We start from the raw sequence: 26,352 nt of genomic DNA on the forward strand, positions 1-26,352 counted from the left end.
AACGCTTTATATTAACAGTAAAACCTTGCAATCAGCCCTTGCCTTAACAGGAAGCCAGTGTAGGGAAAGCTAGCACTGGAGTAATATGATTCAAATTTCTTGGTTCTTAGTCAGGATTCTAGCAGCCGTATTTAGCACTAACTGAAGTTATTTAGTGCTTATCCGGGTAGCCGGAAAGTAAAGCATTGCAGTAGTCTAACCTAGAAGTAACAAAAGCCATGATTAATTTTTCTGCATCATTTTTTGGACAGAAAATTTCAGTTTTTGCAAGTTATACATGACGTAGATGGAAAAAAGCTGTCCTTGAAATAGTCTGATATGTTCGTCAAAAGAGAGATCAGGGTCCAGAAGTAACGCCGAGGTCCTTCACAGTTTTATTGAGACGACTTACAACCATCAAGATTAATTGTCAGATTTAACAGAAGATCTCTTTGTTTCTTGGGACCTAGAACAAGCATCTCTGTTTTTGTCCGAGTTTAAAAGTAGAACGTGTTCAGCCATCCACTTCCTTAATGTCTGAAACACAGGCTTCTACGACGGGCAGTTTTTGGGCTTCACCATGTTTCATTGAAAGTACAGCTGTGTGTCATCCGCATAGCAGTGAAAGTTAACATTATGTTTTCGAATGACATCCCCAGAGTAAAATATATAGTGAAAAACAATAGTGGTCCTAAAACGGAACTTGAGGAACACCGAAATGAACAGTTGATTGTCAGAGGACAAACCATTCACAGAGGACAAACTGATATCTTTTCCGACAGATAAGATCTAAACCAGCCAGAAATTGTCAGTGTAGAACAATTTGGGTTTCCAGTCTCTCCAAAAGAATGTGGTGATCGATGTATCAAAGGCAGCACTAAGTCTAGTAGCACGAGGACAGATGCAGAGCCTCGGTCTGACGCCATAAAAGGAATTTACCACCTTCACAAGTGCCGTCTCAGTGCTATGATGGGTCTAAAACCGAGCTGAAGCATTTCGTATACATGTTGTCTTCAGGAAGCAGTGAGTTGCTGCGCAACAGCTTTTTCTAAAATTTTGAGAGGAATGGAAGATTCGAATATAGGCCGATAGTTTTTTATTATTTTCTGGGTCAAGGTTTGGCTTTTTCAAGAGAGGCTTTATACTGCCACTTTTAGTGAGTTTGGTACAACATCCGGTGGATAGAGAGCCGTTTATATGTTCAACTAGGAGGGCCAAGCACATGAAGCAGCTCTTTCAGTAGTTTATTGGAATAGGATCCAGTATGCAGCTTGAAGGTTTAGAGGCCATGATATTTTCATCATTGTGTCAAGAGATATAGTACTAAACACTTAAGTGCTCTCTTGATCCTAGGTCCTGGCAGAGTTGTGCAGACTCAGGACAGCTAAGCTTTGGAGGAATACGCAGATTTAAAGAGGAGTCCGTAATTTGGCTTTCTAATGATCATGACTTTTCCTCAAAGAAGTCATGATTATTACTGCGAAGTGAAAGCCATCCTCACTTGGGGAATGCTGCTTTTTAGTTAGCTTTGCACAGTATCAAAAATAAATTTTGGATTTTCTTATTTCCTCAATTAAGTTGGAAAAGTAGGATGATCGAGCAGCAGTGAGGGCTCTTCGGTACTGTCTTTCCAAGCTAGTCGGAAGACCTCCAGTTTGGTGTGGCGCCATTTCCGTTCCAATTTTCTGGAAGCTAGCTTCAGAGCTCGGGTATTTCTGTATACCAGGGAGCTAGTTTCTTATGACAAATGTTTTTAGTTTTTAGGGTTACTGATTTTGTCCTCTGACGTCCTTGGGTAGTGCAGAAGGCAGTCTGGAAGGGCATCAAGGAATCTTTGTGTTGTCTGAGAATTTATAACACGACTTTGAGCGCCTTGGTTGGGGTCTGAGCAGATATTTGTTGTGATTGCAAACGTAATAAAATGGTGGTCCGATACTCCAGGATTATGAGGAAAAACATTAAGATCTACAACATTTATTCCATGGGACAAAACTAGGTCCAGAGTATGACTGTGGCAGTGAGTAGGTCCAGAGACATGTTGGACAAAACCCACTGAGTCATGATGGCTCCAAAAGCCTTTTGGAGTGGGTCTGTGGACTTTTCCATATGAATGTTAAAATCACCAAAAATTATATTATCTGCTCTATGACTACAAGGTCCGATAGGAATTCAGGGAATCAGTGAGGACCGGAGGAACGCTGTATATGGCCCAGGAGGCCTGTAAACAGTAGCTATAAAAAGTGATTGAGTAGGCTGCATAGATTTCKTGACTAGAAGCTCAAAAGACGAAAACGGCATTTTTTTTTTGTAAATTGAAATTTGCTATCGTAAATGTTAMCAACACCTCCGCCTTTGCGGGATGCACGGGGGATATGGTTACTAGTGTAACCAGGAGGTGAGGCCTCATTTAACATAGTAAATTCATCAGGCTTAAGCCATGTTTCAGTCAGGCCAATCACATCAAGATTATGATCAGTGATTAGATATTATATAATATCTATTATATAACGACTTGGGGATAGCCATTGTAAGTTCAGAGTCACTCGTCCCAACAGTGCGTGAGAGAAAGGGATGAGTGTGGTGGGGGTACCTGTACCAGACGGGGAGACAGGCCAGGGCAGTTGGTGAATGATCGCCAGGTGGAATCCAAGCAGCAGTGCAGCAGGCAACAGGAGTAGGTGTCACACCCACTTGGGATAAGCTTTTATTTCTGGAGGCAGATTTCTTGTAGAAAATGCCAGTGAATGATTTTTGAACAGCAGGAGGGTGCTTCAGAGGACGCTTCAAAGACTCCTGCCACTTGTTGGGCCTAAAGGCCTCGACACCTTTCACTTCACACCTTGGTGCTAATTGAATTTGTATCTGGTCTGACCTTGTCTTAAGTCTTAACTCAGTGTTCAGTCCCCATTAAAATATATCATTTATTTTTCATTTTTTTCATTTTCTTCTTGGCTTTCAAAATAGCATCAGACCAAACACTACTCACTCAGTTCCAGATTGGATGGTGTCCTCAGGTCTCTGCTGTTTGTTTGCTAGAGCACCCTCCGTATTGCTTGGGGAAAAAACCTTGGAAGCAGTAATCTCTCCGGTTTATTTTGGTCAAAATTAGGGTGTAGGTTAGGAGTTTTGATCTAGAGTGAAGGCCATGCTGTGGAGGGTAGCATCTTGCATATGTACCTACTGAAAAATCCAAGTTTATCTCCAAATCTATCATTTTGTAAAAAACATGTTGAAAAATGTGAGAGTTCACATGCAGCTGTGTGTCTCTCTCTCTCTCTCTCTCTCTCTCTCTCTCTCTCTCTAAGGGGGGCGTGTTCAATATATATATTTTTTAATGTTGCAACGGTGTTCCTCCTCCTCTTCATCCGAAGAGGAGGAGCAGGGATTGAACCAAAACGCAGCGTCGTGATAAGACATGATATTTATTTAAACAAAACCGAAAACACGACGAACACTTGAATAGAAACAAAACAACAAAACACTTAGACTGACCTGAACGTAAGAACTTACATGAAACACAAAGAACGCACGAACAGGAAAAACAGACTACACAAAAACCGAACGAACAAACAAACCGAAACAGTCCCGTGTGGCGTAACATACACTGACACAGACACAGGAGACAACCACCCACAAACAAACAATGTGACACCACCTACCTTAATATGATTCTCAATCAGAGGAGATGAAAACCACCTGCCTCTAATTGAGAACCATATCAGGTACCCATTAAACCAACATAGAAACACAAAACATAGACTACCCACCCAAACTCACGCCCTGACCGTCAAACACATACAAAATAACAGAAAACCGGTCAGGAACGTGACAAATGTGCCAAATCAAAATGCTGTATTTTCAATGTTCATGTCTGTCTTTCAATATTCATAAATTAATGTAAAACAAATATATGTATCAAAATACTACTCATGTTACAGAGCAAGCCGTAAAGCTTCATATGACAAAATTTTTGCTTTGTAGCACCTGTAGATGAAATATTATGGAGCCTTAAAGGAGGCCTGGGTAAGGCCAAAATGTCATAAATATGCCTACTTTTATTATTTCTCAATTATGCTGTTAGATACAAAATGTCAAATATGTCAACATTCCTTCCTCCAAATGAACATTCTATAGATTACATTTTGTGAAATTCCCCCCAAATCATGGTGTTTTTTTTGTCCTGGTTTCCTGAGGATTCACTCGTATACAGTCTTGCATGCTTTGCACGTGTTTTACTGACATTTTGGCTGGGGATTTAATCCATTAATATTAATGCCAATATTAAACCAGACAGATGTTTTCACACGATGAAAATGTATTATTCGCGGGAAATGAAGTCTATAATGGTTATCAAAAGAAGTTCTTCATGATGATCTCTTTCTTCCTCTTGATTGTGAAGTTGGCCTGAGGGAAGCCGCGAGCTAATACGCTGCTTGTCTAACTGAAAATCAACAGGACACAATTTCATTATAGAGAAGAGGGGTAGACCAAGAGAGTGGGAGAGTAAGATGGGGGAGGACGGGGAGTTTGGGGTTCTGGATGGAGGAGTAGGTTAGCCTGCAGCAACGTATGTTAGGGGATCTGTTTTGACTAAAAATAAGAAATGTACAGTTGACCTCACTTTGACACGCATACCTCCAGTCCTCTTGTGGTGAGAATTTTGTGTGCTGTTTTCGAGTGTGTTTGAGTGATCCGGTGTGAATTCATGCATGTTGTAGAGGTGACTGGTGGTCTTGCCTGCGTAAGATGTTTGTTGGTGCTGGTGTGTGTGAGAGCTGGGCCGACTCGGTTTTATCAGTAAGCTGCAAGGTCGTCGGCTTCTCTCTACCTGGCAGAGTGACTGCGTGAGGAGAATGGGAATTACACTGGGGGACGTTCAGGATGGATGGTGGTTAATGCGGCTTTACCCTCTCCTGTGTGTGTGTTTAGATGCATAGTGAGAGTCGTTCAGTGGAAAATCATCCCATTTCATCTCTCACTAATCTTATTTGTCCTGGCTAGTGTTGCAAAGTTTTGATCTCCCAACATCCGTAACATGCTGCTCAGTCATTCTTTCTGTTAAATCAACAACTGATTTTAGAATGAGGCGATTACTCTCTTGCTTAGGGACTTGATTTGTGCTCCTACATTACCAGTCAAAAGTTTGGACACACCTACTCATTCAAAGGTTTTTCTTTATTTTTACTATTTTCTACATTGTAGAATAATAGTGAAGACACCAACTATGAAATAACACATGGAATCATGTTGTAACCACAAAAGTGTAAAACAAATCAAAATATATTTTGTATTTGAGATTCTTCAAAGTAGCCACCCTTTGATTTGATGACAGCTTCAAGTCAGTATTTTTTCTTTTTTTGTGAACTCGTTCTGACTTGACAGCTAATATGCTGCACCATAAGGGCTCATTTCCTTTTCCCCAAAGTGCGCACTCATTCACTCCCCCCTCAAAATGAATGGACTGGTGGAAGAAATATGGTGGAAACTTACTCTGGCCCTTGCTAAACCCCATCTAGGGCTGTTTTGGTGACTGTTGCCTCCCCACCGGCAGTCCTCAGTCATGACTCGGGCAGTGGGGGTCACAAAATTTTGTCAGCCGGTGATTGTCAAGCAAATAACTGTCGGTCTCACTGTAATTGACCGTTAATTAACATAAACACATTTAGCATCTGCTGGCTTCCACACATTTTAACAAGTACAATAAATCCATGTAATATAGCCTACACCTTCACAATAAATCCATGATTTAATTTAGATGGGTCTTAAGAAGCATGGTTTTAAAAACATGTCTTTCAGAAGAAAATAATAGCATACTCATAGTTGTCTTTGTTAGGCCCTGATGTGGCTATGCCAAATGGCTGTGGGCTACACTAGTTCATTTAGCAGACAAGATTCGCCTAGAATTTCGTAGCATTATTTTATAGTATGAAGAATACAATTGAACAAAGCTGAATAAAATATAAATATTTTATCCAAGCGATTTGAGGGAGTGTGCACACTATTCTGTGTTGAGCGGTTAACTCAGAAATAGGTATTCCTATATGCTTAATTTAGAGTTATTAATGTAACTTTAGTTCTACAAACGTTGGCTATATGTTTTGATTTTTAGTACATTGTAAGGCTGCATGATGAGATTCTAATGATTTGAAAAAAGTAGTTTGAAAGGCATGAGCTCTGCTTTGTTTTTGCGCAGGCTGTACACACTACAATAGTCTGTCATTCACAATTTGACAAGCACTTGATAATGCCTCGAATTTCACGGCAGCATCCCCTTTGTGGCCGTAATGCACCCTAAAAAATCCATGCCTTTGCGGCCTGGAGTGCTGCGTTGTGTCCTTCTCCCTGAGTGCTGTGCAATCCAAAGCGCCTTCAACTAACATGGCTCTCCATCACGTGATCGGGTCTTTCTCACAGGCTACAAGTGAAGACCGACACATCGGGCACGCAACTGTGTGCGTCCTTATCCAATTCCGAGGTGCATATTGGAAGAACTGTTCACATTTACTTTTTGTCAGTCAACAAGATGAGTAGGCTTAACGAACAGCAAAAGCACTAGCATATCCTCCATAGTTCAAAAGTCGACCTATTCTGTGCAATAAATACATATTCCCAACATAGTCTGGGACACTTGTAGGGTGCAGTAGATCCCAAATTAATACTATCGCTAGCATTCAAAAAAAGTTTTTACGAATTGTGGCTGACTCTACTGATCAGAACGTTTTAGCTTAAAATGTTGATAAACTATTAGGCTATTTCTTCACATAAGAGCAGCAATGTGCACATGGCAGTAGGCTATACGCGCGAATGTACCATTAGCATTATCAAAAGTGACCTTAAATGCAATTATGCATTTATGGTGAAACTTTAAACTTTAACCCTTTCACACGTACCATCACACTGGTGTGATCATTCTACAGTGGTCCCTGTAGCTACGATCACACCGGTGTGATTAGAACGCTTATTTAGAACAGCCAGTTTCGAATGAGGCAACAATCAGCATTTGAGCTGGCTACACTGTTTTTTCAGAAACATTTTGCACAAACACAGTCCTTACAAAGTTATGTCCAGAATGTGAGCAGTTTATTTTTGGATGCAATGTACAGACATTCACAGAAGTATCTACAACATAACACAATCGTCCAAACCGGAAAAATTTAGGCTACTTTTGTCCTAGCGCTAACTGAGGAAAGATTGACGTAACACAAGCGGTCATATTTGTATAACTCAGCTGACATAAACTACAAAATGAATTAGCTATTAGAAATAACTATTTATAATTAATCACATCACGGGTGAGCTCACCATTGATCGAGATAATTGCGTAAAACACTCTAGAAATCGAAAGTACGATGGGTAGTTTCTGCGCGCTGCCATGCTTTTCTTTTCTCACAGAAACCAAAGATAATAAGAGAAGACAAGATGAGTTTGGTCTGTTTATAGTATGCGTGTTGAAGGGGGTGTGTCATCTACCATCGTTCCCATCCCATTTCCGTTAGTTCTCAAAGAATGAGTGAACCCTTACTCACCAAATTTTGTTATAACATATTTGGTCCGACCCAGAATGCATTGTATGTCAACAACCATGGCTCCACACACAGCTGGAATTTGCTCATCATAATCAGTACAACCTTCAATAAAGTATTTTACACACATAATATGTGCCCATTACAATCTATGCAAGAATCGGAATGTATGATTTGTCACCAGTAATTGAAAACAGTAAATGTATAAATAATTACTACACAAAACATTTTCTGATAGGGATTTATTGATACAAGTGGAGTGTGTCGGCAGTCAATTACGTAACCTCTCACTCCCACTCTGAGCCATTCAGTGTTGTTGTTTATGTATGTAGCTAGTGAGCTAAGCTGTAGCATTAGAAATGCTGCATTTGTGAGACAACTCACAAATGCGGAAATTCTGGAGATTAAAAAAAAAAGATTCTGACAATGAGTCTGAAAGTCAGGAATCAGATTCGGACAGTAAGGAGCTGCCCCCCAACATTGTAGCAATTGAGAACCCTGAATATGAGGACTCCTTGTCCATTGACGAAAGTCCCAGATCCCTTTTGAAGATGCTGGTGGTGATGGAGGCAGACCGACAGTGGATGAAGTACAGGATTTCTGTGGTAGCTGGAAGGCCGCCAGTCATTTCACCCCTCCTGCCCTGCTGTTTGCTTTGAGTCCCAGTCTGGAGTGCAACGCCCCTTGCCATTTCCATCTGAGGCAGAGTGCTTTAAGTTGTTTCTGACAGAGGAGCTGGTGGGAGACGTAGTAGAGGAGACCAATCGCTATGCCTTAGAGCTACAAGAGAAGAGGGAGCCAGGAGTGAGGGGGAAACTTGCTAAATGAGTGACAACCACAATTAGTGAAATGTATACCTTCCTGGTGACGACAGTCCTTCTCATGGGGATAGTAAAGAAAAACTCCCTAAGAGAATACTGGAGCACAGATCCTATGTTTGCAACTCCCTTCTTTGCCACCCTCTTTTCTCAAGACCGCTTCCTAGGTCATTTTGCAGGGCTCTGGCAGTGCTCCTCCTTGCACAAAGGCGGAGGTAGCGGTCCTGCTGCTGGGTTGTAGCCCTCCTACGGCCTCCTCCACGTCTCCTGATGTACTGGCCTGTCTCCTGGTAGCGCCTCCATGCTCTGGACACTACGCTGACAGACACAGCAAACCTTCTTGCCACAGCTCGCATTGATGTGCCATCCTGGATGAGCTGCACTACCTAAGCCACTTGTGTAGGTTGTAGACTCCGTCTCATGCTACCACTAGAGTGAAAGCACCGCCAGCATTCAAAAGTGACCAAAACATCAGCCAGGAAGCATAGTAACTGAGAAGTGGTCTGTGGTCACCACCTGCAGAACCACTCCTTTATTGGGGGTGTCTTGCTAATTGCCTATAATTTCCACATTTTGTCTATTCCATTTGCACAACAGCATGTGAAATGTATTGTCAATCAGTGTTGCTTCCTAAGTGGACAGTTTGATTTCACAGAAGTGTGATTGACTTGGAGTTACATTGTGTTGTTTAAGTGTTCCCTTTATTTTTTTGAGCAGTGTATATGCCTATGGGCTACATGAGGTGTGCGACTGATTCAAGAAGACACAAAAAAATGGCAGTTTCTTATGCTGGGTATAATTCACAAGTGATAGGCTAATATTGTCACCCATCAGACTATTCTTGAATTAATCTTGTCTTTACATATACTAAATAATATATGTGTGAATTTTGTTTTGATTTAGAATGTACAATTCTCATCCACCTGTCTAGAAATAGGGGCAGCAGGAAAAAATACATGTCATCTATGCACTTAAATAGTGAATAGAGGACACTTTTCCTGTGGTTTATTTTCATGCCAGCCAGGTAGGCTATACTCCTGTTGTAAAGATAAACAATGTGCTTAATATTAGGAAAGTTGAGAAATAAATAAATATAGTATGCCTAGCCTATAGAAAGCTGATGGGATCCTATTTTTATTCGTGGCCATCACTCTGTTTTCTTATGCAATTGCATAACCTAGAAATGTAGCACAACATGAGCAATATGAGCTCTCATGAAGTGTTTGATTAGATTTTCGTATACATTTGCATTGATGTCAGAGTGATTAGAGTGCCGAGTACCAGGCAGTTAGCAAGTTTGGTAGGCTACTAATGACCATCAGCAACATCAGAGCTTGGAGAAGCTTAATTGCTGTGACTAAATGGTCATGTGGAATTTGACTGCCTTCATGACTCGTGACCGCCGGTGTGGCGGTAATCCGGTCACCGCAACAGCCCTAGTCATGACAGCAGTACATTTCTATGTGACTGCTGAGTCATGGTTATCTCCTCCTATGCACCATGGACATTCATTAGTAGTACCCAACTCGCTAACGATCATTAGGTCGCTAATGACCTGGTACTCGGGGCTTTATTGTCTCTCTAACCACTCTGAAATCAATGCAAATGCTATCGAAAATCACAAACACTTATCGAAACAGTATGTGCTTTTAACTCACCTCAATGTGATTGATTAATCAATTTGAAGAAAGAAGTTCAACAACCGTTTGAAACTGAGTGGAAAACATGGTTGTGGATGTTGTTTCAAAGCCTAACGCAATGAAATGGACAGTGCTTTCAAAGGTGATTAATTCAAAACATCTATTTGCATATTAGAACTTATGCATAAGCTTAGGCCTATATATGATCCTAAGCCTCCCCCAAAATAGAAATATTAACTGAATTAAAATGATTGTGCCGTTGTACAATACATAGCCTACTACATTACACATGGCAGAAAAACATTTAAAAACATACTGGTTTAAGATATCTTTGGTACATAGCCTAAATTAAACAAATTGAGTTAGCCTACAATTATAGTGAATTTGTATTTGATGTTGAATAGCGTATAGTAGTAGGGAATATTTTGTATTTTCATAATTGGGCTGACACATTACCTTTTAGCTACATAGTATCTCACCACTGTGCGTTTCCATCTCCTCCCCTCTCTCCTTCATTCCTTTCTCCTTCGCGCATTGAGATGGGCTCTCAGCAGTTTATATTAAAGGTATCTTTGTGAAACACGTTACTGTCAATGTTCCTGAACAGATTCCACTTGGTTTCCCAAATTAAGCACTGGGTAGCTGCAGGAACAGGGTTGGAGAGTCCATAGCATACAGGGTTTGGACAGAATATCACCTGTCGCACGGTGAAGTAACCGCCGACATGAGCGAAAAAACGAACCGCGTGTAAGTCGCCTCCATTCGCTATTCAAGTGCATATGGATGATATTTTCTCTTGTCCCTGTTCCTGCTCATTTGATAATGGGCCATTCTAAATCAAAAGAAATGTTGCATATTAGTAAAGACCAGATTATAGTTAGAATAGTCTAATGGGTGGACACTTGATAAGAGAACAGCGTGTGCAGCCAGAGGCATGGAACAGAGCACAAGCTTTTTTGTGACTTTCTCAAATCATCAGTAGTAGGGATGCACGATTTATCGGTGAACATATTGGAATCAGCCGATTATTAGCTAAAAATGGCAACATCGGTATCGGCCGATGTCTAGGTTAACGCCGATGTCAAAGCTGACGTGCATACCTACAGTGGGGCAAAAAAGTATTTAGTCAGCCACCAATTGTGCAAGTTCTCCCACTTAAAAAGATGAGAGAGGCCTGTAATTTTCATCATAGGTACACTTCAACTATGACAGACAAAATGAGGCAATAAAATCCAGAAAATCACATTGTAGGATTTTTTATGAATTTATTTGCAAATTATGGTGGAAAATAAGTATTTGGTCAATAACAAAAGTTTATCTCAATACTTTGTTATATACCCTTTGTTGGCAATGACAGAGGTCAAACGTTTTCTGTAAGTCTTCACAAGGTTTTCACACACTGTTGCTGGTATTTTGGCCCATTCCTCCATCCTCTAGAGCAGTGATGTTTTGGGGCAACACGGACTTTCAACTCCCTCCAAAGATTTTCTATGGGGTTGAGATCTGGAGACTGGCTAGGCCACTCCAGGACCTTGAAATGCTTCTTACGAAGCCACTCCTTCGTTGCCCGGGCGGTGTGTTTGGGATCATTGTCATGCTGAAAGACCCAGCCACGTTTCATCTTCAATGCCCTTGCTGATGGTAGGCTTTGTTACTTTGGTCCCAGCTCTCTGCAGATCATTCACTAGGTCCCCCCGTGTGGTTCTGGGATTTTTGCTCACCGTTCTTGTGATCATTTTGACCCCACGGGGTGAGATCTTGCATGGAGCCCCAGATCGAGGGAGATTATCAGTGGTCTTGTATGTCTTCCATTTCCTAATAATTGCTCCCACAGTTGATTTCTTCAAACCAAGCTGCTTACCTATTGCAGATTCAGTCTTCCCAGCCTGGTGCAGGTCTACAATTTTGTTTCTGGTGTCCTTTGACAGCTCTTTGGTCTTGGCCATAGTGGAGTTTGGAGTGTGACTGTTTGAGGTTGTGGACAGGTGTCTTTTATACTGATAACAAGTTCAAACAGGTGCCATTAATACAGGTAACGAGTGGAGGACAGAGGAGCCTCTTAAAGAAGAAGTTACAGGTCTGTGAGAGCCAGAAATCTTGCTTGTTTGTAGGTGACCAAATACTTATTTTCCACCATAATTTGCAAATAAATTCATTAAAAATCCTACAATGTGGTTTTCTGGATTTTTTGTTCTCATTTTGTCTGTCATAGTTGAAGTGTACCTATGATGAAAATTACAGGCCTCTCTCATATTTTTAAGTGGGAGAACTTGCACAATTGGTGGCTGACTAAATACTTTTTTGCCCCACTGTATATAACATAGGTACGTGAGGTGACGCCACGTAAAATTTTGCGCTATACGTGCTACACAGCAATCCTAAACTAGCAATCAACAAGTAGAGCAGTCATTTGAAACAGTAACAAAATTTCAGCCAGACAAGGTGAAATCCATTAACGCCAAGATAATGGAATTCATTGCACTTGACAATCAACCGTTCTCTGTCGTGGGTGATGTTGGCTTTCGCCGACTGGTCGAGCACCGGTGCACACTATGAAGTGCGCTATATTTCAGATGTTGCCCTGCTGGAGTTACACAATAAGTAATAGTGTCACTGCTATTAGCTTCATGACATACCTACTATGGAATGCCGTTTGGGTCTTTGCGTGTCAAAAAAGATAGTCGCACTGCCAAAGCTGTACAAAAAAGTCTGCAAACACCGGCCACGAACGATGTGTTTACAATACCAATACCGCAACTTCTGGGGTAGCAAGCTTTAGCTTAAGTCATATTCAGGTCCTGATTTGTCAACAAGCTTATTTGACACGTGTTAAATAGTATATTTTTTGACACGCAAAGACCCTAACGGCATTCCATAGAAATCCTGGTTGAGAATGAAACGACTGAACAAATGAACAATGAAACAGCACAGCAAGTAAGTGAAAGAAATAGGTTTTGATTATGTTACTGGTAATGGGGACATACGTAAATGCTAACAAAATAACTTTTTGGTCAGTGTGGTGTGTGTGTAACCTTTATTTAACTAGGCAAGTCAGTTAACTTCTTATGGTTGCATCCCGCTACCGGGATCGATATGACAGCAGCCAGATAAAGTGCAGGGCGCCAAATTCAAAAAACAGAAATCTCATAATTAAAATTCCTCAAACATACATGTGTCTTATATAATTTTAAAGGTAATCTTGTTGTTAATCCCACCAAAGTGTCCGATTTCAAATAMGCTTTTCAGCGAAAGCACTACAAACGATTATGTTAGGTCACCATCAAACCACAATAAGCACAGCCATTTTTCCAGCGAAAGATAGCTTTCACAAAAACCAGAAATAGAGATAAAAGTAATCACTAACCTTTGATTATCTTCATCAGATGACACTCATAGGACTTCATGTTACACAATACATGCATCTTTTGTTTGATAAAGTTCATATTTATATCAAAAAATCTGAGTTTACATTGGCGCGTTAGATTCACTAGTTCCAAAAACATCCAGTGATAGTGCAGAGCCTCATCGTTTCAACAGAAATACTCATCATAAATGTAGATGATAATACAAGTTATACACATGGAATTATAGATATACCTCTCCTTAATTCAACCGCTGTGTCAGATTTTTTTTTAAACTTTACGGAAAAAGCAAGTCATGCAATAATCTGAGACGGAGCTCAGAACAATAGCCAAATTAGCCGCCATGTTGGACTCAACAGAAACCAGAAAATACATGATAAATGTTTCCTTACCTTTGATGAACTTCATCAGAATGCAGTCCTAGGAATCCCAGGTCCACAATAAATGCTTGATTTGTTCGATAATGTCCGTTATTTATGTCCAATTAGCTACTTTGGTTCACGCCTTCGGTAAATAATTCCGAAGTCAGAAAGCGCCTCCACTATAACGTGACGAAATGTCCAAAAGTTCCGTAACAGTCAGTAGAAACATGTCAAACGATGTACTGAATCAATCTTTAGAATGTTGTTAACATACATCTTGAATAACGTTCCAACCGGAAAATTTAATTGACTTCAGAAGAGCGATGGAACGGACGTCCTACTCATGTGAAGGCGCATGGTGAATGCGTGATCAGCCCGTGGAAGTGATTACTCATTCCTGTCACCTTCAGCCCCCCTTCACATTAGAGTCATCAGACAAAGTTCTGTTGACTGTTGACATCTAGTGGAAGCCGTAGGAAGTGAAAACGCATCTCGCTGTCATTTGAATTGAGAGCATGGTTGAAAATCTGACACTTCAGAAACAATTCAAACAGGAAGTGGAACTTCTCAGGTTTTTGCCTGCCATATGAGTTCTGTTACACTCACAGACATAATTCAAACAGTTTTAGAAACTTCAGAGTGTTTTCTATCCAATATGAATGATAATATGCATTTATTAGCAACTGGGACTAAGGAGCAGGCCGTTTAATATGGGCACCTCTGTGCACCTTTCATCCAAGCTACTCAATACTGCCCCTGCAGCCATAAGAAGTTAAGAACAAGTTCTTATTTACAATGACTGCCTACCCCGGCCTAACCCGGACGATGCTGGGCCAGTTGTGCGCCGCCCTATGGAACTCCCAATCACGGCCAGATGTGATACAGCCTGGATTCGAACCAGGGATGTAGTGACTCCTTTTGCATTGAGATGCAGTGCCTTTGTCCGCTGTGTCCATGTGTGTGTGTTATCTATTTAACTGTACTAGAATGATTAAAAGGCCGCTAAAATTGTAAATATCAGTTATCGGTATCGTTTTATTTGGCAAGGAAAATATCGGATATCGGTATGGGCCAAAAATGTCATATCGGTGCATCACTAATCAGTAGCCTATAGTCACATCATGCAGCCCATATATCTTTTGATTTCTAAGGCATTCTAACATGCTGACCACACCACTCGCGTTGCAAAATACATTTACACATGTTATTCAACCATTTCATCCAAACTGTTTGCGTACATCAACGAGCGTCTGCGTAGCCAGCAGCTAAAATAGAACTTGGTTCTATTTGTGATGCTTGACACGATGCAAGTCCCGCCTCTCCCATCTCCTCATTTGGTTTTTAGGAACATATACCCACGTGAGTGATTGCTTGAACTGAGGTCCACACTCCAGTCCAGTTGGTGGTGGTAATGCACCTTAAAGTTCGTTGCCAACCGCCATATCAAGTCCGAAGAAGCCTGAAGGGGGAGAGATTACTGGAAACAAACTCGGTTTACCCTTTTATCAGTGAATTAATTGTCGGCGTAGAGGACCTTGTGCATTTCAGGTAAAATAACAACCCAATGTTTATATCCCAGGACAAAGTAGCTGGCAACATCAAGCTAGCTAGATAAATTGCCATAAATGTTTAGTGCTTTTCGACCTGTCCCCAAATTAATATAGTTGGTTCAGAGTTCGTTTTGATATTTCAACCTGCATGTTCTACTCGTGTCTGGTGTGGGTGGACAAAATCAACATGAGCGCGATGGCGCACGCGGTGTGGTCAGCATGTAAGGTTTGTATCATTCATAACTAAAGTTGTCAAATATCTCAATCTAGCATATAGGACCGGTTTCAAATTATCTCTTTTATGCTCAACATAGCCACTTCATATGTGATCAGGAATGTGAAAATATCCTTTATTTTATTCAGCTAAGTAAAATGATATTCTTCTTTCTAGAAAATAATATAAAATAATGGCGAATGACTTAGACAAGATATGGTTAAGTGAATAAGCCTATGGCCATGGCGCATAGCCAGATAACATTCAGTAGGCCAACTCGTTTTCTGTTCTTCTGAAATACATTTTCTTCATATCATGTTTCTTTAGACCTGCCTAAAAAACCTGAGCTGGCGCACACCTAGAACATTTTTTTTGTGTGGAGGTGCTGCCTAACGGCGAATAAACTATCAAAATAAAGAGTTGCACACTCCATATATAATCTCCCAGTAATTTATTGGTTATTTACCAACGTTTCGGCATCACTGTGCCTTCTTCAGGCACCCTGAAGACCTTAGACCTGCCTAAAATAAATAATGGATTTATTGTGATGGTGTATATTCAATTGATTTATTCAACTTTTTAAAAGGATGTTCCAAAGGCACACATCAGTGGCCTGTATGCGTGGAGGCCTGGAGATGCTAAACATGTTTAATTAATGATCAATTACCGTGAGACCGACAGTCTTTTGCTTGACAATAACCGGCTGACAATTTTAATGACTGCCACGCCCTACACCCATGCAGTGGCTTTTATATCCATTTGCGGAGGGAGCAAGTTCACTGAGCGGAGGGGTAGGGAATTGGAATGCAGCCCTTGTACCTACTTCAAAACAAACACCTTGGCTGGTGGTTGTTAATGTTGTCATTGGACAGATAGAGGGGACAGTTACTAATTTCCGTCATCCCCACTATATTATCCCCCTTCAGTCTCCTTTGGCGTCTGTGACACTGAGGCGGGCAATGGAGAGGAAAGTTGACCTTTTGATGTTCCCACTCTCTCCTGCGGAGTTGCAAGGCACAGAGGGCTGTGTTGCCAGTCAGAGGTGCTCACTAGACCCTTGGAGAAGTCCATCCATTACAGTGCTATAAATGGACTTAGCGGGATAGCTTTTTCAAAGAAGATCATAGTGCTAAGTCTATGTTTTCGATATAATGACATGCTGTGACTTAAATAGCATTGACTTTGGGGTTTGTTGCTGAATTCATTTTTTGTCCAATGTGATAATAATAATGATGATGATAAACCATTATGGGATAAGTTTTGTTACCGACCATGTCCACTCTAATAACCTTTGTGTCAGTGTGTTTCCATCCATGAAGGTGTCCATGCATCTGTGACCTTTTCACTGTTTTAATACATTTTACAAATGTAATGCTATGTCGATTCACAAAATATTTAAATGTTTTATTTTCTTATTTTGTCAGGGTGAACCCAGAGAAGCTGACAAGCGTGCAGCAGAAGCTGGAGGCCTTCCTGGCCCAAGAGAAGGAACAGAAGGAGCGAGCGCAGAGGGTCAGTGTCCTAGAGGGGGTGGTGAGGGCAGGGGGTTGAGATTAATTAGCGGACAAGTCAGTTCCAGGACAGAAGTTGTTCATTTCACCTATAGTGCTTACACCCATAAAATTGAGATTTGGCACCTGCATTTACATTCTCCATTATTTACATTTTTGACTAAATGACTAAAATGCGATGGAAAATCGAAATTGCCTCTTATGCACCAACAGTGTGTTTTTGGCTTTGTCACTAACAACCTTGCCTTCTAGATGGTACGATTTGTTATTCCCATTTCTTTTGAACTCAAAACAATGTGATTTTACACCATTTTGTGAGGCATCAGGTTGTTTCATCTTCAGCCTCTAATCATAATTTGAGACTGACTTCACATTTCTCCTGAGGAGAGAGCCCACTCAAAGAGAAAAGAGGGGCCCTTATCACCATCTTGCACCATCCAGTGTGATTCATCGCCTCCCTCGGCTGGCTGTTATTGTTAGAGAAGATGGCTGGCGTCAATATATCGCTCACCTTTCCATTTCCCTCTCTCTCGCTTTCTTTCTCTGTGTAGTGTTTTGTCTCCTACCTGCGCTCCGTCTACCTCATGACGAACAAAGAAGTCTTTGATGTGTTCCAGCTCAAGCTCCAGGAGTACGCAGCGTGAGTAAAATGGAGACGGGCCATTTTGAGCTCTTAGCTGTCGACCGGTGCAGGAGCATTTTCTTCATATGTTGTAATTGTTCACGTCTTCCCAGTTCCCAATACTGACAGACTGTAAGCCAGGCCACAATATGCCTGTTATTTGTGCATGTGATGGTACTCAGACAGTACATCATTATGTAGGATGTCCGCTAGGGCTGTGGCGGTCATGAAATTTCGTCAGCTGGTGATTGTCAAGCAAATACAGTGGGGCAAAAAAGTATTTAGTCAGCCACCAACTGTGCAAGTTCTCCCACTTAAAAAGATGAGAGAGGCCTGTAATTTTCATCATAGGTACACTTCAACTATGACAGCAAAATGAGAGAAAAAAATCCAGAAAATCACATTGTAGGATTTTTTATGAATTTATTTGCAAATTATGGTATATTTCAGACAAACACAATAGCATACTCTGAGTTGCCCTGATCTGGCTATGCCATATGGCTGTGGGCTACATTAGTTCATTTAGCAGACATGATTTGCTTAGAATTCTGTGGCATTATTTTATAGTATGAAGAATAGAATTGAACAAAGCTCAATAAAATAGAAAGGATGTTTTCTCCAAATGATTTCTGAGGGAGTGCGCACATGCGGCTATTCTGTGTTCAGCGGTTAATTTCTTGCCGCACGGATCCCTTTAGCAGGATCATTTTTGTAAACAACCGCTGAATTGCAGAGCGCCAAATTCAAAAATAATACAAAAAATATTTATAATCATGGAATCACAAGTGAAATATACCAAAACACAGCTTAGCTTGTTGTTAATCCACCTATCGTGTCAGACTTTGAAAATATGCTTTACAGCGAAAGCAATCCAAGCGTTTGTGAGTTTATCAATCACTAGACAAAACAGTAAGAACAGCTAGCCTTAAATTAGCTTGGTCACGAAAGTCAGAAAAGCAATAAAATTAATCGCTTACCTTTTGATAATCTTCGGATGTTTGCACTCACGAGACTCCCAGTTACACAATAAATGTTATTTTTGTTCAATAAAGATTAGTTTTATAACCAAAAACCGCCATTTGGTTTGCGCGTTATGTTCAGAAAACCACAGGCTCGTTCCGGTCCTGAAGGGCAGACGAAAATTCCAAAAAGTATCCGTAATGTTCGTAGAAACATGTCAAAGGTTTTTTAGAATCAATCCTCAGGTTGTTTTTAACATACATAATCGATCATATTTCAACCGGACGGTAAACTGTTCAATACTACAGAGAAAGAAAATGTCGAGCTACATCTCTCCTGCGCAGGAACCAATCAAAGGACACCTGGTCATTCACTGACGCGTTTTGATAAATCTCGCTCATTTTTCAAAATAAAAGCCTGAAACTATGTCTAAAGCCTGGTCACAGCCTAAGGAAGCCATTGGAAAAGGAAAAAGGAATCTGGTTGATACCCCTTTAAATGGAGGAGGGGCAGTCAATGGAACAGGGATTTTTCCAAATAAAAGGCACTTCCGGGTTGAAGTTCCTCAGGTTTTCGCAAAATCAGTTCTGTTATACTCACAGACAATATTTTGACCGTTTTGGAATCTTTAGAGTGTTTTCTATCCTAATCTGTCAATTATATGCATATTCTAATATCTGGACCTGAGAAATAGTCCGTTTACCTTGGGAACGTTATTTTTTCAAACATAAAAATTCTGCCCCCTAGCTGAAAGACGTTAACAAAGAAACAGGTCCTCCTATATGCTTAATTTAGTTATTTATGCAACTTTAGTTGTGATACAAATGTTGGGCTATACAGTGCATTCGGACATTTTGTTACTTTACAGCCTTATTCTAAAATTGTATTTTTAAATTTTTTATCAATCTACACACAATACCCCATAATGACAAAGTGAAACAGGTTTTTAGAAATGTTGGTAAATGTATTAACAATAAATACGTAAGTATTCAGACAGTAAGTATTCAGACCCTTTGCTTTGAGACTTGATTGGAGTCCACCTGTTGTAAATTCAATTGATTGGACATGATTTGGAAAGGCACACACCTGTCTGTATAAGGTCACACAGTTGACAGTGCATGTCAGAGCAAAAACCAAGCCATGAGGTTGAAGGAATTGTCCGTAGTGCTCCGAGACAGGATTGTGTCGAGGCACAGATCTGGGGAAGGGTACCAAAACATTTCTGCAGCATTTAAGGTCCCCAAGAACACCATGGTCTCCATCATTCTTAAATGGAGGAAGTTTGGAACCACCAAGACTCTTCCTAGAGCTGGCCGCCCAGCCAAACTGAGCAATTGGCGGAGATGGGCCTTGTTGGTCAGGGAGGTTACCAAGAACCTGATGGTCACTCTGACAGAGCTCTAGAGTTCCTCTGTGGAGATGGGAGAACCTTTGTCAGAACAGAAATTACAAGATTATGTTCTAATACTGGTATGGCGTCAAATGGTGGAACAGAATAGGGGGTTCTTAGAACACTTTCATCTGTGTGTGTTCTACTGAGGATGGGCCTCAGATTTAATGCTGACAGAAGCTTTACTCTGTCTTTGGGTGATAAGCCTAACAAGACCGCATTCCATAGCATGAGTTAATGTTTCTGTACTGGGGTACAAGGGGGAGATGGCTCCAGTATTGAGTTAGGGGCCAGACTCTGGTTTCTACAAAATTAGATCCATTTTTACAGCAGATACTGTTTGCTGTGAATTATTACTATCTTTCATACGAATCTTAACCTTGTGACCCATTCCATACATCTGTTTGTCATGAACATCCAGGAGGATGGACTTTGCTATAAACTGCTGTGGCTTAGTCCTTCTGGTTGGGCTCTCAACGAATCACATACGAGGGGCTTGTTGACAAGCTCCATTACTGCAGTAATTAAATAATAAAGTTGACTTGTTTTGAAGAAATGTAATCTCTCCTTTTGATTAGAATAATTCCATGACATCTTCCAGAAGGACAACCATCTCTGCAGCACTCCACCAATCAGGCCTTTTATGGTAGTGGCCAGAATGAAGCCACTTCTCAGTAAAAGGCACATGACAGCCCACTTGGACTTTGCCAAAAGTCTCTTTTGCCTGAATGCCAAGCGTCAAATCTGGAGGAAACCTTGCACCATCCCTATGGTGGCAGCATCATGCTGTTGGGGATGTTTCTCAGTGGCAGGGACTGATAAACTAGTCAGGATTGAGTGAAAGATGAACGGCGCAAAGTACAGTGAGATCGTTGATTAAAATCTGCTCCAGAGCTCTCAGGACCTCTGACTGGGGTGAAGGTTCACCTTCCAACAGGACAACGACCATAAGCACACAGCCAAGACAACACAGGAGTGGCTTTGGGATAAGTCTCTGAATGTCCTTGAGTGGCCCAGCCAGAGCTAGACTTGAACCCGATCGAGCATCCCTGGAGAGACCTGAAAGTAGCTGTGCAACAATGCTCCCCATCCAGCCTGACAGAGCTTGAGAGGATCTGCAGAGAAGAATGGGAGAAACTCCCCAAATACAGGTGTGGCAAGCTGGTAGCGTCATACCCAATAAGACTCAAGGCTGTAATCACTGCCAAAGGTGCTTCAAAGTACTGAGTAAAGGGTCTGAATACTTATGTAAATGTGATTGTATTTTTTTGTGCAAATGTATTTTAAAAAAAATGTATGCTTTGTCATTAGGGGGTATTGTGGGTAGATTGAGGAAGAAAAACAATCAATTTTAGAACAAAATTTGGACAATGTCAAGAGGTCTGAATACTTTCTGAATGCCATGTATGTTTGGATTTTTTTATACATTCGCATAATGCGACTCTAATGATTTGAACAAGTTGCATGAAAGGCATGAGCTCTGCTTTGTTTCTTGCACAGAATGCACACACTTCATCAGTCTCTCAATCACAACTTGACAAGCCCTTAGTGTGGCCTCTGCTCCCTAAAAAAATCTGTGCCTTTTGCTACCATTGGCTGCAATGATAATAATTATAAATCCCTTCTCTGTACTGCGTGTTCCAAAGCACCTCTCACTTACATGGCTCTCTCAGATATCTAATTTCTTATTAGCCAATGCCCATCACGTGATCGGGTTTTCTCACAGGCTTCTATCTCAGCGCCGGAGTAGGCTACAAGTGAAGACCCAATTGCCCGTGTCCTTTTCGAATTCGGATGCGCATATTACAGATTTTAGAACTGTCTACGTTTACTTTTCGTTAGCCAACAAGATGAGTAGGCCTGACGAACAGCAAAAGCACTAGCTTATGTCAATCTACTTTCCCCTATAGTACAAAAGTTGACCTATTCTATTGTCCTTCTGTGTGAGGAAATAAATAAATATTCCAAACAGTCTGGGACAGTTGTGGGATGTGATAGATCCCAAATGTAATACAACAACTCGCATCATAAAACATTTTAAAAGCAATGAGGCTGATGCAGCAGATCAGAAAGTTTAGCTTACAATATTTATAAACTATTCAGCCATTTCCTCACATTATAACCGCAGCAATGCACACACTGCATGCAGTAGGCTATATTACACTTCCTTGTGTTACAAAATACATTTTACCAAGACAAATTTTATTCTTCATGTTCTGAATCATACATGTGGTGGAGGTCTTAAAAGTTGTTTCGCGGGTTACATAAAGCTAAATTAGCATGACACAAGCTGAATTAAATGCTTTGAAAATAAGACGCTCGCAGTACGCCCAGTGCTCTGTTGACATGTCAAAGAGACGCTTGTTTTCCTGAGAAATCTTTTAAAAAGAACAGGAATTTCGTATTAATATGAAAAACATGTACTAAAATATGTAAATACTACATGTTATGTCTAAAAATCACTGTCTTGCCTCTATTGTTTTATGTCCTCCGGATTCAAGAAGATGACGATTTTAAACGGTGCGCCTGTCAGGTAGCCTTAATTCTCGCACAGCATCCAGCCTAGCTGACGCTATGCTATGGACGAGTTAAAGTAGTAGCACTAATATTTCATTGGTGATATAAACTTAGTCACCTATAGGTGTAGTACATTTAATTGCTATTAATGATTTAAGAAACATGGGCTGGATTAAATTGTAAAAGTTTTTCATGGTCTGCCCTAAAATATATGCAGTAGGTTACTTCATACAGTAGATATTTCTATGTCCTGCTACTGTGATATTCTATAAAATGTTCCATTAATATTTTTTCTCTGACCTCTATTGATTTAGTCACCCAAATAATTGTTATGAGGGTAAAAACTGTTCTGAAAAGATTATGATAGAGACATGATGTTTGGACCATTGGTTTTCTTAGAGGATTAACTACACAATTATCATATTATTTTACCCATTGGTCAAAATATGCATTTATGATTGGAAACCCTACATTATGCACACTGTTGTTTACAGATCATACATAAAACAAAAATGATATGATCTGGGGCATCATTAGAAGAAGCTGTGTCATCCCCCTCATACTAGCTTAGCTTGAGCTGAATTGGCCATCGCTAGCTATTTTAAGCCTTTTTGGACCATGACATGATGAAATCATCGTCAATCATTATCACCTATCAATAGCAATTATGAATAAATCCCTAAATTAACCAAACATTTCAGGAAATATGTAACTTGTCATCGTCCTTCCCTTGTGGCACTCTTGATAGTTCTCTGGGCCTCGCTGTTGCTCCAAGGGTGCGTTTCCTCAACAAAGCCCAAAAGCAGAGAGCAGACCCTGGGCAGAACAGCGGGCAGGGAAAGGTGGCTGAGTCTGAGGAGGAGGACGAGAAAGAACTGAAGAGCTTCGAGGCTCAGCTCAGAGGAGATGGGCCCAGTGCTGAAGTCCCAAAGCTCGGAGGAGGAGGTTGCGGGTGGGGAAAAGTTACAGCTTGGGCCTAAGGGTCTCATCTTTGGTCCAGATGAAGAGGAGGATGAAGATCTGAGGGACTTGGACCTGCTGACAGTGAAGAGAAAAGATGTCTTCAGTCTGGAGGAGGTAGACCAGGATGATGAGGTGAGGTGGTCTGGGCTGTTGTGGTGCCAGTTTTTTGTACACCAGTGTTTCTTAATCCTGGGGCCGCAAAGGGGTGCACCTTTTTGCCTTAGCACTATGCACCTGATTCCACTAATCAACTCATCAAACTTTTAGTTTGTGGAATCAGGTGTGTAGTGAGTGCTAAGGCAAAAACTAAAATGTGCATCCCTTTGGATCCCCAGAACCATGATTAAGAAAAAAAAATACTCACGTTGCATTTAAGTTACTGAACATGTTATACTTGACACAATTACTTCATGTTATTCTCCACAGCAACATGTAATAGTTTACAGTAAGAAAAAACTAAAAGTTTATTAGGAAAATGGTACGAAAGGTAAGAAAATAGTTCAGAAAATTTTAGCTAAAATGACCAGGTTGTGGAAACTCAAATGGCTATAGTATATGCAGTACATTTCCTTCAAAAAGTATACACACTACTTGGCTTTTTCCCTTATTTTGCTGTTTTACATAGTGGGATTAAAATGTATATAATAAATAACTACTGTTTACACAAAATGGAAGAAACAGTCGAACCTTTGTTAAAAAAAATTATATGAAAAGTAAAACACTATCTTGATTTTTACAAGTATTCAACCCCCTGAGTCAGTACATTTGAAGTCGGAAGTTTACATACACTTAGGTTGGAGTCATTAAAACTCGTTTTTCAACCACTCCACAAATTTCTTGGCAAGTCGGTTAGGACATCTACTTTGTGCATGACACAAGTAATTTTTCCAACAATTGTTTACAGACAGATTATTTCACTTATAATTCACTGTATCACAATTACAGTGGGTCAGAAGTGTACATACATTTGACTGTGCCTTTAAACAGCTGGGAGAATTCCAGAAAATTATCTCATGGCTTTAGAAGCTTCTGATAGGCTAATTGACATAATTTGAGTCAATTGGAGGTGTACCTGTGGATGTATTTCAAGGCCTACCTTCTAACTCAGTGCCTCTTTGCTTGACATCATGGGAAAATCAAAAGAAATCAGCCAAGACCTCAGAAGAAGAATTGTAGACCTCCACAAGTCTGGTTCATCCTTGCGAGCAATTTTCAAACGCCTGAAGGTACCACGTTCATCTGTACAAACAATAGTACGCAATTATAAACACCCTGGGACAACGCAGCCGTCATACCGCTCAGGAAGGAGATGCGTTCTGTCTCCTAGAGATGAGCGTACTTCGGTGCTAAAAGTGCAAATCAATCCCAGAACAACATCAAAGGACCTTGTGAAGATGCTGGAGGAAACGGGTACAAAAGTATCTATATCCACGGTAAAACGAGTCCTATATCGACATAACTTGAAAGGCTGCTCAGCAAGGAATAAGCTACTGCTCCAAAACCGCCATATAAAAAGCCAGACTACGGTTTGCAACTGCACATGGGGACAAAGATCTAACTTTTTGGAGAAATGTCCTCTGGTCTGATGAAACAAAAATAGAACAGTTTGGCTATAATTACCATTGTTATGTTTGGAGAATAAAGGGGGAGGCTTGCAAGCCAAAGAACACCATCCCAATCGTGAAGCACGGGGGTGGCAGCATCATGTTGTGGGGGTGCTTTGCTGCAGGAGGGACCGGTGCACTACACAAAATAGATGGCATTGTGAGGAAGGAAAATTATGTGGGTATAATGAAGCAACATCTCAAGATATATTGACCCACTGGGAATGTGATGAAAGAAAAAAAAGATGAAATGAATCATTCTCTATTATTATTCTGACATTTCACATTCTTAAAATAGAGTGGTGATCCTAACTGACCTAAAACAGATAATTTTTTACTAGGATTAAATTTCAGGAATTGTGAAATACTGAGTTTAAATGTATTTGACTAAGGTGTATGTAAACTTCCGACTTCAACTGTACATGTTTAAATCACCTTTGGCAAAGATTACAGCTGTGGGTCTTTCTGGGTAAATCAATTAGATGATTGTGAAACACCTGGATTGTGCAACAATCAAAAGTCAAAACTGTAACTAGGCCACTCATGAACATTCACAGTCTTCTTGGTAAGCATCTCCAGTGTAGATTTGGCCTTGTGTTTTTAGGTTATTGTCCTTCTGAAAGATTAATCTCCCAGTGTCTGGTGGAAAGCAGACTGAACCATGTTTTCCTCTAGGATTTTTGTCTGCGCTTAGCTCTGTTCTGTTTCTTTTTTTTTTATTCTGAAAAACTCCCCAATCCTTAATGATTACAAGCATACCCATAACATGATGCAGACACCACCATGCTTGAAAATATGGAGAGTGGTACTCAGTAATGTGTTTTATTGGATTTTCACCAACATAACACTTTGTATTCAGTACAAAAAATGTATTGCTTTGCCAAATGTTTTGCAGTATTACTTTAGTGCCTTGTTGCAAACAGGATGCATGTATTTTATTCTGTGCAGGCTTCCTCCTTTTCACTCTGTCAATTTAGGTTAATATTGTGGAATATCTACATTGTTGTTGATCCATCCTCAGTTTTCTCCCATCTCAGCTATTAAACTCACCATTGGCCTCCTGGCGAAATCTCTGCGCTGTTGCCTTTCTCTCCAGCAACTGATTTAGGAAGGATGCCTGTATATTTGTAGTGACTGAGTGTATCGATACACCTTCCAAAGTGTAATTAATAACTTCAGCAATCTCAGAGGGATATTCAATGTCTGCTTTTTATTTTTACCTATCTACCAATAGGTGCCCTTCTTTACGAGCCATTGGAAAACCTCTCTGGTCTTTGTGGTTGAATCTGTTTGAAAATCACTGCTCAACCTAGGGACCTTACACATAATTATATGTG

The 26,352-nt window shown here is 40.5% G+C and overlaps 1 pseudogene; it reads left to right on the forward strand.

Moving 5' to 3' along the window:
* LOC111950495 (probable ATP-dependent RNA helicase DDX10) overlaps nucleotides 1–26,352 on the forward strand; it is a 129,482-nt pseudogene that overhangs the window by 32,135 nt on the left and 70,995 nt on the right.

The sequence above is a fragment of the Salvelinus sp. IW2-2015 genome, linkage group LG23, assembly GCF_002910315.2.
Source record: "Salvelinus sp. IW2-2015 linkage group LG23, ASM291031v2, whole genome shotgun sequence".
NCBI lineage: Eukaryota > Metazoa > Chordata > Actinopteri > Salmoniformes > Salmonidae > Salvelinus > Salvelinus sp. IW2-2015.